Below are 14306 nucleotides of genomic sequence, written 5' to 3' on the forward strand. Positions count from 1 at the left end.
AATAATGCTTTGGGTTAACACCAGGTAGGTTAATAAATGCAGAGCTGCAATAATTTTTTTCATTTAGATCTACCTGTATTTCAGCTTTAAAGTGATATTCCTTTAATATGGACTGTCACCCCCTCTAGGAAATTCCAGAGAACCCTGCTGTATTTTCTCTTTGAATCATCCCAACTTAATGTTGTGGGTGTTTCCAATACCTAGGTTGCATTCCCAATATTGAATGATCAATGGATTGTATAGAAAACAGAAAATGCCTAGCATCGGCAGTAAAAGACAGGATTAAGCGGACCCTTTTGTGGACAAAAGAAATATGGCTCAGGTCCATGTGTTGGCTGTAGCCCTGACTTTTTTTTTTATGGACTTTATCCGCTCGGTAATCTTGCTTGCTCTTCATGTTTTGCAGTCTGGACAATAAAGTTTGTATTGTTTTATGTTTTTAGGTCAGGTGTTATTTTGACAAAATCAAAGATTACACTACCAAAAGTGCCAAAGGTTTGTTTTTTAATAGAACATTTGATTTGCAAAAATCATTTAATATATGACAAATAATTCCCACAGCACTCTTGCCTATCTAAAGAGCGAGCTAGGTATGCTTTCTTCACAATGTCTTTTACTGTAACCGATGGTGAAGGCATTCAGAGGGAGAGTAATGATGATGAGTCGTTGATCTCTTGCATTCAGCTTTGTGTATACAGCTTGAGCTATTGAGCTCTGTAAAACAAAAAAAAAAAAGCAGGAAAAAAAAACTAAGGACCTGTTAAAAATGGCCTGAAGCCCCACCAGCTGTCAAAAACAAGAACACCTATCATATCATTCATACGCAGTATTTCATAGCTACTTAAAAAAAGAAAACATTTAAAACATTTTAAGTCTCTTAGATTATAAACTCCAAGGAGCAGGGCCCTCCTATTGAACTGTATTGTTGCTGTATTGTCTCCCTTTATTTTGTAAAGACCTGAGCAAACTGTTGGCACTATTTAAATCCTGTATAATAACAAGAAAAAGTGTATTTTTATTTATTTATTACAGGTATTTATATAGCGCCAGCAATTTACTCAATGCTTTACATATTGTACATTCACATCAGTCCCTTGTCTTTTTAGCTCTTTCATAATGAATTAGAAAAAAAAATATACTAGAGCATTATACAGTCCCTATATGTGTAGAAATCACAGACGATCCCCCCCCCCCCCCACAATTGTTTCTGTACCCTTCTTGCTTGACCTGGGCACGCTTTCAAGATTTACATTAGCATTTGAATTGTCCACATTTTGTTACTATTTAGTAGTCAAGTCATTTATAATTAATCGTGGCTACTGTACATCTTTCACGCTTGCAAAAATGTCTAAACTGGATTGTCTGAAGTCCTTGAGATTACAATGTGAAGTGCAGTATGAGGGAGCTCTGCAGTTTGCGCATAAACACTTTACAGTTTTTAGCTGCCATATAAACCCATTACCCAAACTTTTCCTGTTTTTGGTGACAAAACAAAATACAATGCTTTGTTTAATTATTGATACTGGACATTTAGTTTAACAAAATAATACATTTTAATATATTTAACTAAATTCTGTAAAATATTTTATTTATCAGCTTTTTGATACAGTAAACCTACCTGCCTACAGAAGCTTGAACTTCCTGTGTAAGGTTTTATTTTGTTTCCTCATCCCTGTTTGAGCAAGCATTAGCCGTCTGCTGCAATAATCATGATTTTCATCTGTCAGTTTGAAATGGCCCCTGGCACTTTGCTAATTTTCAGTCTCTTAGCTCTTGACAAGGACAGTACTTGTATGGTATTGTTGTTCAGGTTAACCTGTTTTCTGCTGTATGCTACTGGGCCATCTTCTACATAGCAATGTAAATTCTAGCATGCCTATTTTTTTAACAAATAGCTTAAAGAAAATGGAAACAAAAGTGGTGTTTTCCCCATAAATTATCAGCTTATCTTAATTGTACAGTACAGGACTGGTATTCTTAGACCATAGGTTATATGCTGGCTACCATCAGAAGATTGGACATTGGCAAAAGAAACTTGCTGGAACGTACCCATATAACCTCACCCACTTTGTGAGGCTCCAGTTTTTTGTCCTTAGGTGATGGACCGGTTCTCCTCAGGATAAGTAGTTCCTTTTTTTTTTAAACCATTGAATTGTTTTCCTCTAAAGCAGCTTTTATCAATCAGGGTGCCCAGGCACCCCGAAGTGTATTGAAGTTTTTTTCAAGGGTGCGTTGGCAGAATGCCTAAAAATTGGCCAAAAATTGTACACAAGCCAGCGGTGGATCAAGCCTGCCTTTTAGTTACACAAAGCCATAGGTTTTCTTTGTGCACAGTTACAACCTTCCAGCCACTGGCGTTATGACAACCAATGACACCATCAGTTGATATGGAGGATGTTGGTCACCTGCACAGCATCCTTGTTAAACCCTCCCATGCCACTGTCTGTCAGTAATGGGGTCAAAAAGAGAGAAACCTGAGGGAGAAGAGAAACGATGGAATACTATTGAGTATCTGTGTGCAAAAACGCATTTGCTTTGGAAGAATAAATCACCTCTAACATTGGGTGTCCTACATGTGTGGATGTTGCTGTATTAGGTAAAAAAGAATATTAAGAATAGTTTTTTTACATTTTAGAATGGGGTGCTTTGAGACTGTCCATAATTTTAAAGAGTGCCTCAAGATTGTTCATAACTTTAAAGGGTGATTTGACTGAAAAAAGGTTGAGAAACCCTGCTCTAAAGCACTTATGAAGATCTGCGTGGGGCCGGCCTATAGTGTTTACTTTGGGCACTGAATCCTGCTTTCCACTCTCACCTTGACACAAAGTACAATGTATGAAGTTAGCTGCATGGTGCTATACAGGCCCAGAGCTGTGGTCTATTTCTTTGGCTCTCAGGTCCTGAAATCCCCTTTGGTAGTATCAATGTCAGATCACAATTGCAAGGGAGTTGGGACTAAACTAAATTAATCTGAAGGAAGCCTACAGGAAATGAATAACGTCACTCAGGGCGATGGGTTTTCCCTTGTCCCAGAGCTATGTCCTATACTGACACCGCTCCTCCACAATCTGACTCTTTTTGGAAAACTCTCGGCACTTTTAAAAGTGTAAATTTCTAAAGGCTAGAAATGCCACATGTTCTCTGTTCTCTCTGACTCTTTTCAGGAACCTCGTTTACTTGAAGATATTATAGAGGCAGGTATTGAGGACCCTGATTTTGTAGTCAAGACTGCAGAGGATTTTCCCTCTTGCATTCTTGTGAGGTTCAAGCTACAGCTTCGAGCCAAATTGTTTCCACTGTGGACACATTAATTGAAGTGATGCCCATTAGTCTTTGCCCATGACTGGATGATTAGTTAAAGGGGCTTGCATTATTTCCTGCAGCATTCCGCTATTGCTTTTGCTTTATCACTGCTATTCCTTTCTATGGAGTTACAGTTGTTTATTTGCTTGCTAAATACTCAGACAACAGGCTCAAACCAGTATTCTGGGAAAATATTATTATTATACAGTATTTATAAAGCGTCAATAGTTCGCTCAGCGCTGTACATTACAAAGGGGGACAGAACATGTGACAGAACAATACCAATACAATGCAAAACATGAGGGGATTGAGGGCCCTGCTCTTTCGAGCTTACAATCTAGGAATAGGGGTTTTACATATATTAATCTAATCCATGATTGGGTTGGCCCACACCTAGGATATGGGACTGTCCACCGGGCTGTGCTAAGGACATCTGTGGCATGACTAAATTTACCCAGGGTTGTCATGGGCACCCGAGGACTAGTTGCTGAAAATTTGTTTACATACTTTGAGAGCGCTCCCTGGCAATGGTCTTACTGATTATACATAAGGAGTGAATGTGTTTTTCTCTATTGTAGACCTGTTAATACAGTACTTCCAGTGACTTTTGGTGTTTTGAGTTAAGCTAGTTACTGCCTGTTTATCTGCCTCATCTGGGAATGAGATATTCAAGATATTGCTGTGTGATGCATGTTTGACTGAGTGACTGGGGGTTCGGAACCTGTTTTTTACATAACGGCTTGTCATCTCTTTTAAGGGTGAGAGGTGAAGGTTATTCCTTTTTGTAATTGTTAATTTTAATATTTTGTAATTTTAAGTGATCATTTGGGTAACACTGCAGTTGTCCTCATCTGAAGCTACTTTTTGATGGTGGGCTCCTTTTGGCTCCCATCTAGTCTTGTTTTTTGCCTAATAGCACCTGATTCTCTGCAGCTAAAACAAGTCCCTATGTGCACTAAGATACTGGCTAAGTCTAAAAATACTTTTTTCATACAAGCACATTTTGTGCACTTTATCAGGACTGGCTCAACCCTAGTTTTAAAATTATTTGAATATCCCTGGAGTAGTCAAAACTCCCCATCCACATTCTGGAACGAAGAGCCATTAGAATGTCTCTACAACATTGGACATTCCTTCTACAAAGTCGCCTAGTCAGGGCACAGTCAGACAGTGCCACAGCTGTGGTCTATATAAGCCACCTGGAGGAAGCCAGAGGTCAAGCTGCCCTAAGAGAAACTAGTCTGATTCTATCCTGGGTGGAAAATTACATTCTATCCCTCTTGGCTGTCTACATCCCTGGAGTGGACAATTGTTGGTAAGTGGACTTCCTTAGTCACCAGAGCCTAGACCTGGGGGAGTAATCTCTGCACCCCAAGATCTTTAAAGAACTCTGCCACAGGAGGGGAAAGGCAGATGTGGACATCCTGGCCTCCAAGTTCAACACCAAGTTGAACAAATTCATAACCAATACAATGGATCCGGTAGCCTTCACAGTAGATGCTTTTGTGATTCCTTGGACTCCATTCCAACTGATTTATGCCATCCCTCCAGTAAAGATCCTCCCTTGGCTGCTGCTTCATAAGAGGAGGAAAGGGTCTCAGTGATTCTTATTGAACAAAAGTGGCACAGAGGAACAGGGTACCAGACATATGTACTTAGAATTCCGGCAGACTAGCCTTGGCCTCTTCCAAATAGACCAGATTTACTAGTCCAAGGCCCCCCTGGTGAGGAGAACTCACGCTCACTGTCATGGGAAAAGGGGAGATTGGAGGAAAGGGATAAGGATGCTGAACATGCTACTTGTTACCCTAAATACAGGTTTAACAAGTTCAGAAGATAAACTTATCTGCTGGAAGTCACTTCTGCAGAAAATGTTTTTATCTTCTGTTGTCCATTTTATACTTGATCACCTGTCGGAGCAATTGTTTCAGGTGTAATATTAATTTCAGATCTTTGGAATACTTTTTTATATATAACTTCTCTGTAAATAAACCTCTTCAACGAATAAGCATACACTTATATTTTATGAATAAAGCATGCTTCATAAGAAATACAGGATGCAAAATGTGTCAGAATAACTGGGTACTTTTTAAAAATCATTTCTTTCCTTTTTAAAAATGAATTCCATCATAAATTGGTGAAGCTATTAAAGTGTTAAAAATGGAAGGCGTTTCAAGGTTTATTTATTTTGTTTCGTGTGCTGTCTTGAATGCCTAGAACCAGTGCTCCTATCAAATCTGCTTCTGGCCAGGAGTTATCTCTATCTAATCTTCACTGCACTGGGTTCTCCCTCCTTTTTCCTTGGTGTCATGTAGCAGAGCGTTCCTCCTCGTTCCATTGTGGGGTTAAAGCATCCGACCTCATGAAGACATCTGGCAGAAGCTGTGGGTGTTGGCTGTGGCAGATCCTAGGTTCGTACCAGTCTCTACAAGGGAGCTGTCACGCCTGCTGATTTATCATTCCATAATGTCACGGGATATGGGATGTTGAAACTGTGGCTAGAATGTGAAATACCAAAAACATGAAGTTTATGATTTAGTGTCTGGGGAGGATCACTGCTGGCCTTGTGCTCATGACTTGTAGATGAGAGGCATGTGTGTTCTGAAGACCTCTGTGATGTCCAGGGGCATCCCTAACATTGCCATTCCTGTTTTCTTTCCTCTAACCATCTCAAAAGATACCACATGTATGGAACTACATGAATTATGTATGCCCTGTATGAAGATAGAAATACAGGATGTGTTTTGGTTAGCTTTTTATATTGTTTTATGTAGGACCTTGAGGGGTCTATAATTTAATGTAGTATTAAACTTTCAATGTTTCGAAATATATTCTAATCAATTAGTGAGACATTCCCCCAGTACATTGTTTAGCGTATAAATGTGCCCAAGCCCTTACTTTTTTTAAACTTCACTGCCTCCAGTTCCAGGTCCTTTAGTGCAGCTTCTCCAAACTCTCCAAGGAGAATGTGCATTCTGTGCCTAATCTCTATTGAGAGCGCAAGTGTCAGCAGCTGTCCATCAGCATCTTGGAGAAGGTTGGAGCAGGGGAGTGCAGCATTTAGGTTTTGGGGCTGGGTGTTTTGAGCTGGCACACATGGCATAGGGTCATGTCCTGACTGCGAGCGCACACATAAGTGTGGCTCTAAGACCCTGTGAGGGAAAGGAGCCACCCTGAAACAGAAATGGGTGCTAGGGTTGAGAGGAAAAGGTGAATCAAGATTGAAATTACAATTTTCTTTGAAAGCAGATGCCATCTATCTTCTGGTTGACGCAGTAGTTTCTCTGAAATAGCCTATTCATTTCAAATCAAACCGTTAATTCTCTTTGATTTCCTGTTTGTAAGATCAGCAGCTGATATGCCTTTTATTCCCCCAGCCACTTGCCTAGGCACATCCTTTCAGTAGTTCTTTCTCCAGGAAGCAGCAATGTAATTCAGTCCCCCTTACAATGGTGGGCGGACCAAGACTCTCAGACACATTCAACATGTACCCACCCCATTTATTACAATTCCCTGTAGTTGATGGGAACTGTAGTTTTCTTTTACAGCAGAGAGAAATGAGCTGATATAATGTAATCTGCTGTTACACATCCTCCTTGGCAGAGCAGGTGCTGTTATCTCTTGAACTGCAAAGACGAGTTCATGAAAATTCAATTAGACTTTTCTTCTAAATAGTAAGGATTTTCAAGATTTTATTAAAGTGGTAGTAAAGTCTATTGTTTGAAGTTTTACCTACAGGTAAGCATTTAATAAGGCTTACCTGTAGGTACAGTAAATATTTCCCAAACGCGCAACATTTAGGAGATACTTACTTTAGCAGCGCCGATGATGTCATCAGTGCATGCGCACTGCGCTCTCAATGGAAGGCATGCCTTCCATTGAGACAGTTGTGCCATGGCCAAGATTCCCGTGCGAATGTGCGGAAGTGACTTCATTGCAGCTCGGCCCGTTAAACGACCGCAGCCTCAAACCCAGAAGGAAGACCAGGTGAAGATGGAAGCCTCGGAGAGCCGTGACAGCGCTCCGCTGGAGAGCTTCGTTTTTAGGCAAGTCTTTCATAATGTGCTAGGATGGAATGCATTCTTTTTTTTTTTGCCTATCCCGGAGTTCTTTAAGAAGAAGCATACAATGTAAGCCTGTATCTCCAAAGTAGAAATTGCTAAAAATAATGAGGCTGATATAGTAGTATTAACCACTCCAATCACAAGAATTTCCTGATAGGGGAGCTGCAGGTGGGTTGAACAAAAAAAAAAAAAAACTTAACGTGTACCAAGCATTACTTTGCCTGTGTTTACCATTTTTTTTCCCCAAGTATTTATATTTGCAGCTGTCATCCTGTCAGCATCTGGTTTGGCAGCCAAGCAAGGCCCGTGCTTGTAATCACACTGGAGGAAATAACATTAAGGCTAGGTTCACACCTAAGTGGCTTTGTGAGCAGTGTTTGCATGGGCATGGCACCCCATTCATTTGAATGGGCTGCTGTGTCTGCATTTCATGCAGGAAAACGGTTCCTGTACATTTTTTAGAACGCAGTCCTAAGAAAATAGCATGGTGCTTTTATGCCATGCAATTTCCTACAACCGGAAATGTGCTGTGTGTCCAGATGCATGGGGGTGTCGTTAAGAATGAATGGCAGCCCTGTGTGTCTGTAAAAGAGCAGTGCAATTTGGCTGCTGGTGGTTGCAGGTGTGGGAACAGGTGTGATTTATACACTGTCCCACACCCGCACAAGTGTCAACCTAGTCTTAAAGTGTTGCTAAACCCACAACCGTAAAATCAGTGTGTATATGCAGTAAAGCATGCTTGTTATACTTACTGTGGAACTTAAGGGGTTAATCCTCTGCATTTTGTAAAAAGGATGTCTGATCCTGTCTTCTCTGATCCTCCCCTTCTTCCGCAGCCCCCATTTCATCTCCTGATAGAACACTATGCACATGCTCAGTTTGGTGTGTACTGCTAGAAAGTTTTTTTATTTTTCTTGGGAGGGTGCATGTGATCAGCACAGGGCCAATCAGCACTGTCCAGACAGAGGGTCAGGGGTTATGCAGCCTCATAGGGCACTGAGAGGAGAATGAAAATTCCTCCTACAAGCTTTAACCAGTGCTCAGCTAGACACACATAGAAATCACAAGACTGCTCTAACTGCTGATGTGAAAAGGTATTTAGCAGTTTATATTTACTAAAATAATTGCATTTCCATGTTCTGTGTACTGTGGGAGACCAGATATAGTTAATGCAGGGTCCGGGGAGACCAGATATAGTTAATGCAGTGTCCTGGGTTTAGTAACACTTTCAGGTTCAGGCACTTCTAGTTCATTAACATTGAGTGCAATTTAGCCTTGATAAGGGCGATGTTTTTGGACCCCCAAAACGCATTGAATATTCTTTGGATTTTCCCCCTGACCTTTATTGAAACAAATGGTATCTGGACCTCTTAGCAGTGGTGTGGTGCTCAATTTCCATTTTTTTACATTACACTACAAGCCAAGGAGACCATGGAGATCCTCCGGGGTGTAGAAGCCACCTGGAAACCAGACTATTTACATCAGTGTTTTAAGATTGCTTTACGGGTCCTGCTATGTTTTTCTAATTTATTCAACTATGTTAAACAAATGCACCTTGAAGATTCAACTGCAGTAAATGTTTGGTGAATGACAGATTCACAGCTTTAGGGTCTATGCACACTGGCTTAAAATTAAACGCCACTGCTCTTGGCAAAACAAATGCTAATTGTGAGCGTTTTTTTGTAGTAGCGTTTAGAAGCATTCAGCATTTTATATCTGCCAGAAAACCAGTCTTAAAAACGCAAAAAGTTTTTTTTTTTTCTCTCTCTCTCTGCTCTTTAACGCTGAGTTTAAAACATGCCTCTAAATGACCTAATGTTCATGGACACCTAGGATGATATTAGTTGCTTCTACAGGCAAACTGTTAAACTCCTCTATGAGTTTCTGGACAGTCTTGAGGCACCCCATTCTAAAATGTGAAAAACTATTCTAACAGGTTCATATAACGTAGCAACATCCACACATGTAGGACACCCAACATTAGAGGTGATTTATTCTTCCAAAGCAAATACACTTTTGCACACTGGTACTGAGAATGTATTCCAATGTTTCTCTTCTCCCTCAGTTTTTCTCCATCACTGAGCTAATGTGACCCCAGCACTGATGGAGAGGGGCAGGGGAGGGTCAAACTAGGATTCTGAACAGGAAGCTGACATTTTCCTTATCAACTTATGTCATTGTTTGTCAGGATGCCGGTGGCTAGAAGGTCCTAATGGTGCACAATGAAAACTTGTGGCTTTGTATAACTAAAAGGCAGACTTGTTCCACTCACTGGCTACAAGTTTTGGCCAATTTGTAGACATTTTTCCAAGGCTTTCCTGAAGAAACCTCAAGGCTGAGAGGCTGATCTACAAACTGGCTCCAGGGAGCTCTAAAACCTTGGATCATCTGTTTTACAGTTCTGTTTAACAGTTCTGAACCACATAAAGTGGCTGCTGTTCAGTAGCCATTGTTCTTTGTTTGGTGGCCCTGATAACCAAGATGGTTGAGCTCAAAATTTGAATAAGACCTTTCTAAATGATCTAGGCTCTATGCCACCTCTTCAGATATCTAGAGATATCTAGGAGCCTGCCTTGTAGAAATATTGACAATTTTTGAAAGTTTAATCTCTCTACAGGTGTACTCGAAAACATGGTGAAAAGAGACCATACAATTATTTTAGTAGTCTGCTTTAGCCAGTCATTTAATCTGTGTTCAGTATAAGCAACCCTCCTTCAAGTCTATAAATAAAATATTTTAGAACAGATCCACCAATAATAGTGGTTTAAACTGGATTTCTCACTGTTTAAAAATACCTATGAAATAGATCACATACACGCCACTACATTGTGTGATGTTTTTACAAACTGATGGAACAATTGACAAACAGAATATTGTAGTATATAATAATGCAGAGGGAAGCGGATTTCTTTTTTTCTTCTAATAATACAGAATGTTTAATCTCTGAAAGATCACAAGTGGCAGGGTATAAACCTGACATTTTGCTTTAAAGTTTTCCAGGATTGAGTTTAAAATTGCTCTCTAAACCAGAGCTAATTGGATGTGGAGCACTGAATTTTGTTGTCTGGAAATTGTAGCATTAGTCAGAGTTCAACATTCTTCTTTGTCGGGGTCAATGATACAAGATCGTCTGTAGCATATAAACTATTGCTGCTAGTTTCCACTACTTTTTAATTACGGGGAGGTTTTAGTCTAGATCTGATGTTGGGGGGCGGCGGGGAAACATTGCTGTATTAATTTCATGACTGCTCCATGTGTAATTCTGCTGACAACAGGGATAAGGCCACATCATAAAGTGCCTTTTGGATTGGAGTCAGGTATGGAGAAGTCACAGTCCACACAAGTTATAGATTACAGATTTCAAGTAATGTCCTTATATTACTGATGTCCATTACAAAGCATTGTCTGCCTGCCTTTGAAAATGGACTTGATATTTTTTTTCGTAATAAATGCATTTGTAGTGCAGTGTCTTCCTGTTATAACTAATCATCATATACCGGTAGATTGATTAGGCTTAATAGATATAAAGAACAACCTATAGCTTAGAAGGTAGAAAAGAAATTAATGCAAAACTCCAGCCAAAAACAACAAGATAAAAATGAATAGTCTTTAAAATAACAAAACCAGCTGTTATGGCCAAAATCATTCAACCTGCTTCCTCTGAGCACAGGTCACCCTAGACCAGCACCAGCCTGTGAGTGGACAGTGAAAGGAGAAGCAGCACAATAATGGGCTCATTTTTGCCACTCTGCTCTCTCCTATCAGCATGTTCTTTGTCAGCACATGAACTTATTGGCTCTTTGTGCAACTTTTTCCTCTCAAACTCCAGCCCTGCTGTACAAAGGTACCAGGTCCAACTTTGGTTCATACATGGTTTGCTTTTCAAATGGAATAGAACTCAAAAAGTGAATATTTGCTGTGTTCTAGGGAATGTCTAGAAATGTTAGTTGTGCCTTGGCAGTACCTTGAAAAAATGAACCTTTTCTGTCTGGAATATAGACTGAAAAGCAACAGTGCACTTTCAGGTATGCCTAGGCACTACCATGCTTATAGCCTCATAGTTGTATATCAGCAGCATGAGATGGAAGGCACTGTTGCCTCGGACTATTGGTGGTTTCACTGCTGTACTGCTCACTGTTCTATTTTGCTGAAGGCTCTGATATGAGGAAGAAAAGTCCTGCCTTTTTATCAAGTTTGCTGCTACTACTCAGAGGAAGGCATGGTAAGTTCGTAATTGTGAAAAGCTCAAAGCTACACTCAGGAATACTGCCAGGGAGGTTAAGAGAATTTCTAATAATAACCTGAAATAGGATTTTTGTTCTGTAGGAGTCTTCACCTGTAGGCCTGCAGGTAAAAAGCTGGCATTGCAAGCTGACCTAACCTTTAAGGTTGCACCCACACTGGCATTTTTAACAAGTCTGTTCTTGGTTCACCCCCTTGGTGCAGTTAATTTGTATAGTATGAGTGCTCCGAACCTTGCCCCAAAATGGGTAATTGCACTGTGCCCAAGACCACTCGGAAGCAGTGGTCCCGGGCAAGGTCCACTTGTGGTCCAGTGTGGTTTGCTTTAGTGTGGGTACAAACTGTGTCTGAGCATAGAACTCTCCTTAGATCACAGAGCACAGAAGCAAGGTTCAGTATGGTCTATGTAGCACCCTCTAGAGTGCTACTAGAATAGTGTAGTACATTGCAGGCAAAAGCATTGTGAATGACTCATGGGAACTGTAAATCTGTGATTGAGGGCTGGTTACTGCAGGTCAGCTGGATGACATAAACAGGTTGGGACTCTATCGCCACCTCTTGGCCCTGGAGGACTGGGAATCCTCCAGAAGTCAGTGAACAGGAGGGAGTGAAAGCCTAATCTGCATATTTATGGGAGTCTGGCCAATTGAGTGGTACACCAGCACATAAGTATGGGAGAATCAAGCGGATAGAGTCGGTTGGAAGATGGAGTCCCGAGGACAGGATTCATTCAACAGAGAAGCATGAATAGGATAAATGCCAGGAGCAGAGAGGACAGAGTGAGTACAGCACTGCCTGGGATAGACTGCCAAATGTAGCAAGCTTTCAAAGGACAGCGCTGGGCTCAATCCTTTATCCTTGTCCCGGGAGATCTTCAGAGCAGCCAGGAGGGCTGGTAGTGTCTGTGGAGCTGAGAGCAGTTCTAGAGGGGGGGATCCCTGTATGTAGTGAATGGAGCCAAGCTCTTTTTCGAGGGGCTGCGAGTTCCTCGCCCATAAAGGGCTGTTGCTACTGATCTTCATAGACTGAAAGCTTTAGAGAAAAGGAACAGTCCAGGATCACACTCTGTAAAGAAGGAAGTTGTCCCCTATTTTTTTATTCAAGCCAAACCGGACATCCCATGTTCCCTATTCCCTGTCCAAGTTATCCCCTCATAAAATAACAAAAACCAATCCCATGGACTGTTCAATGCCTGTGGATGCAAGTGTGAAAAATGCATGTTGCTTGGCTGTGTAGGGCTTAGGGGTACCCACATTTCAGCGGCCCTCACGAGGGTAGCACTACATCTGGTTGGCACAGGTTATGATGTAAGTTGTCCGGGAACACCTGCTTAGTGCTGAGTGCAGACCATGGGGGAGAGGGAACAATAGAACTTGGGCATGGTTTAGTTCAATCATGCCCAGTGTGAGTGCACCCTAAGATGTAGGGATGATCTCAAGTGGTGGTGATTCTAAGGTCAGAATAGAGCCTCATTTCATGTGGCCTTAATTCAAGCATTATTTCATTGAAACATATAAGCATTAATAAAAAAAACGAAAAAAAGGAGCAACAGGGACAGTTGACAGCTGTAGATGTGGTGCACTCTGGATATCACAGTATCTACAGCAGGAAAAATTGCAAAAATATGTGTAATAGCCCATCATGCATTAACTGCCTGACAATTAAGTCCTTAATTTTTCTTCATGCTATCCAGGTACACGGATGTAATGTAACATTGGGACACTGGGGTTGATTTACTAAAACTAGAGAGAGTAAAATTTGGTGCAGCTCTGCATATAAACCAATCATCTTCCAAGTTTTATTGTCAAAGCTTAATTGAACAAGCTGAAGTTAAAAGCTGATTGGCTTCTACGCAGAGCTGCACCTGATTTTGCGCTCTCCAGTCTTAGTAAATCAACCCCACTGTCTGGTAGGGCTCAGTTTTTAGTTTTCTATCCTTTTCTTATTAACCACTAGCCTACAGGGCACTTATACCCCCTTCCTGCCCAGGCCAATTTCCAGCTTTCAGCACTGTTGCACTTTGAATGACAATTGCGCGGTCATGCAACACTGTACCCATATGAAATTTTTATCATTTTTTTTGTGACAGAGCTTTATTTTGGTGGTATTTAATCACCTCTGGGTTTTTTACTTTTTCTTAAACCAAAAACCACTGAAAATTTTGGGGAAAAAAAATGTTTTTTCTTAGTTTTTGTTATAAAATTTTGTAAATAAGTGATTTTTTTTCCTTCACTGATGTGCGCTAATGAGGCTGCAGTGATGGGCACTAATAGGCTACACTGATAGGTGGCATTGTTGGGCACTGATGAGGAGGCACTGGTAGGTGGCATTGATGGGCATTATTATTATTATACAGTATTTATATAGCGCCAGAAAGGTTTGCTCAGCGCTGTACATTATAGTGGGGGACAGAACATGAGACAATACAGTAACAAAACAAAATACGAGCTTACAATCTAGATTTGACAGGCATCACTGATGGGCACTGAAAGGCAGCACTCATATATGGAACTGATAGGCGGCACTGACTGGCACTGTTAGGTGGCACTGACAGGCAACACTGACGGGCACTGATAGGCGGCATTGTGCACTGGTAGGCACTGAAATGTGGCACTGATGGGCACTGGCAGCTGGCATAGATGAGCACTGACATCTCGCACTGCTGGGGCTACAGAGAACATCAGGGCACACTGCCCT

The 14306-nt window shown here is 41.0% G+C and overlaps 1 long non-coding RNA gene across 1 annotated transcript in view; it reads right to left on the minus strand.

The window, feature by feature from the left end:
* Window positions 1-564: 564 nt before the first annotated feature.
* Window positions 565-14306, minus strand: part of LOC149455931 (uncharacterized) — a 47183-nt gene continuing 33441 nt past the window's right edge. The window contains exon 3 of the long non-coding RNA XR_016313998.1: window positions 565-714. This is a non-coding gene — a long non-coding RNA (uncharacterized LOC149455931). The remainder of the gene's footprint in view (window positions 715-14306) is intronic.

The sequence above is a fragment of the Staurois parvus genome, unplaced genomic scaffold, assembly GCF_062004578.1.
Source record: "Staurois parvus isolate SC_StPar_1 unplaced genomic scaffold, SC_StPar_1.0 ptg000381l, whole genome shotgun sequence".
Classification (NCBI taxonomy): domain Eukaryota; kingdom Metazoa; phylum Chordata; class Amphibia; order Anura; family Ranidae; genus Staurois; species Staurois parvus.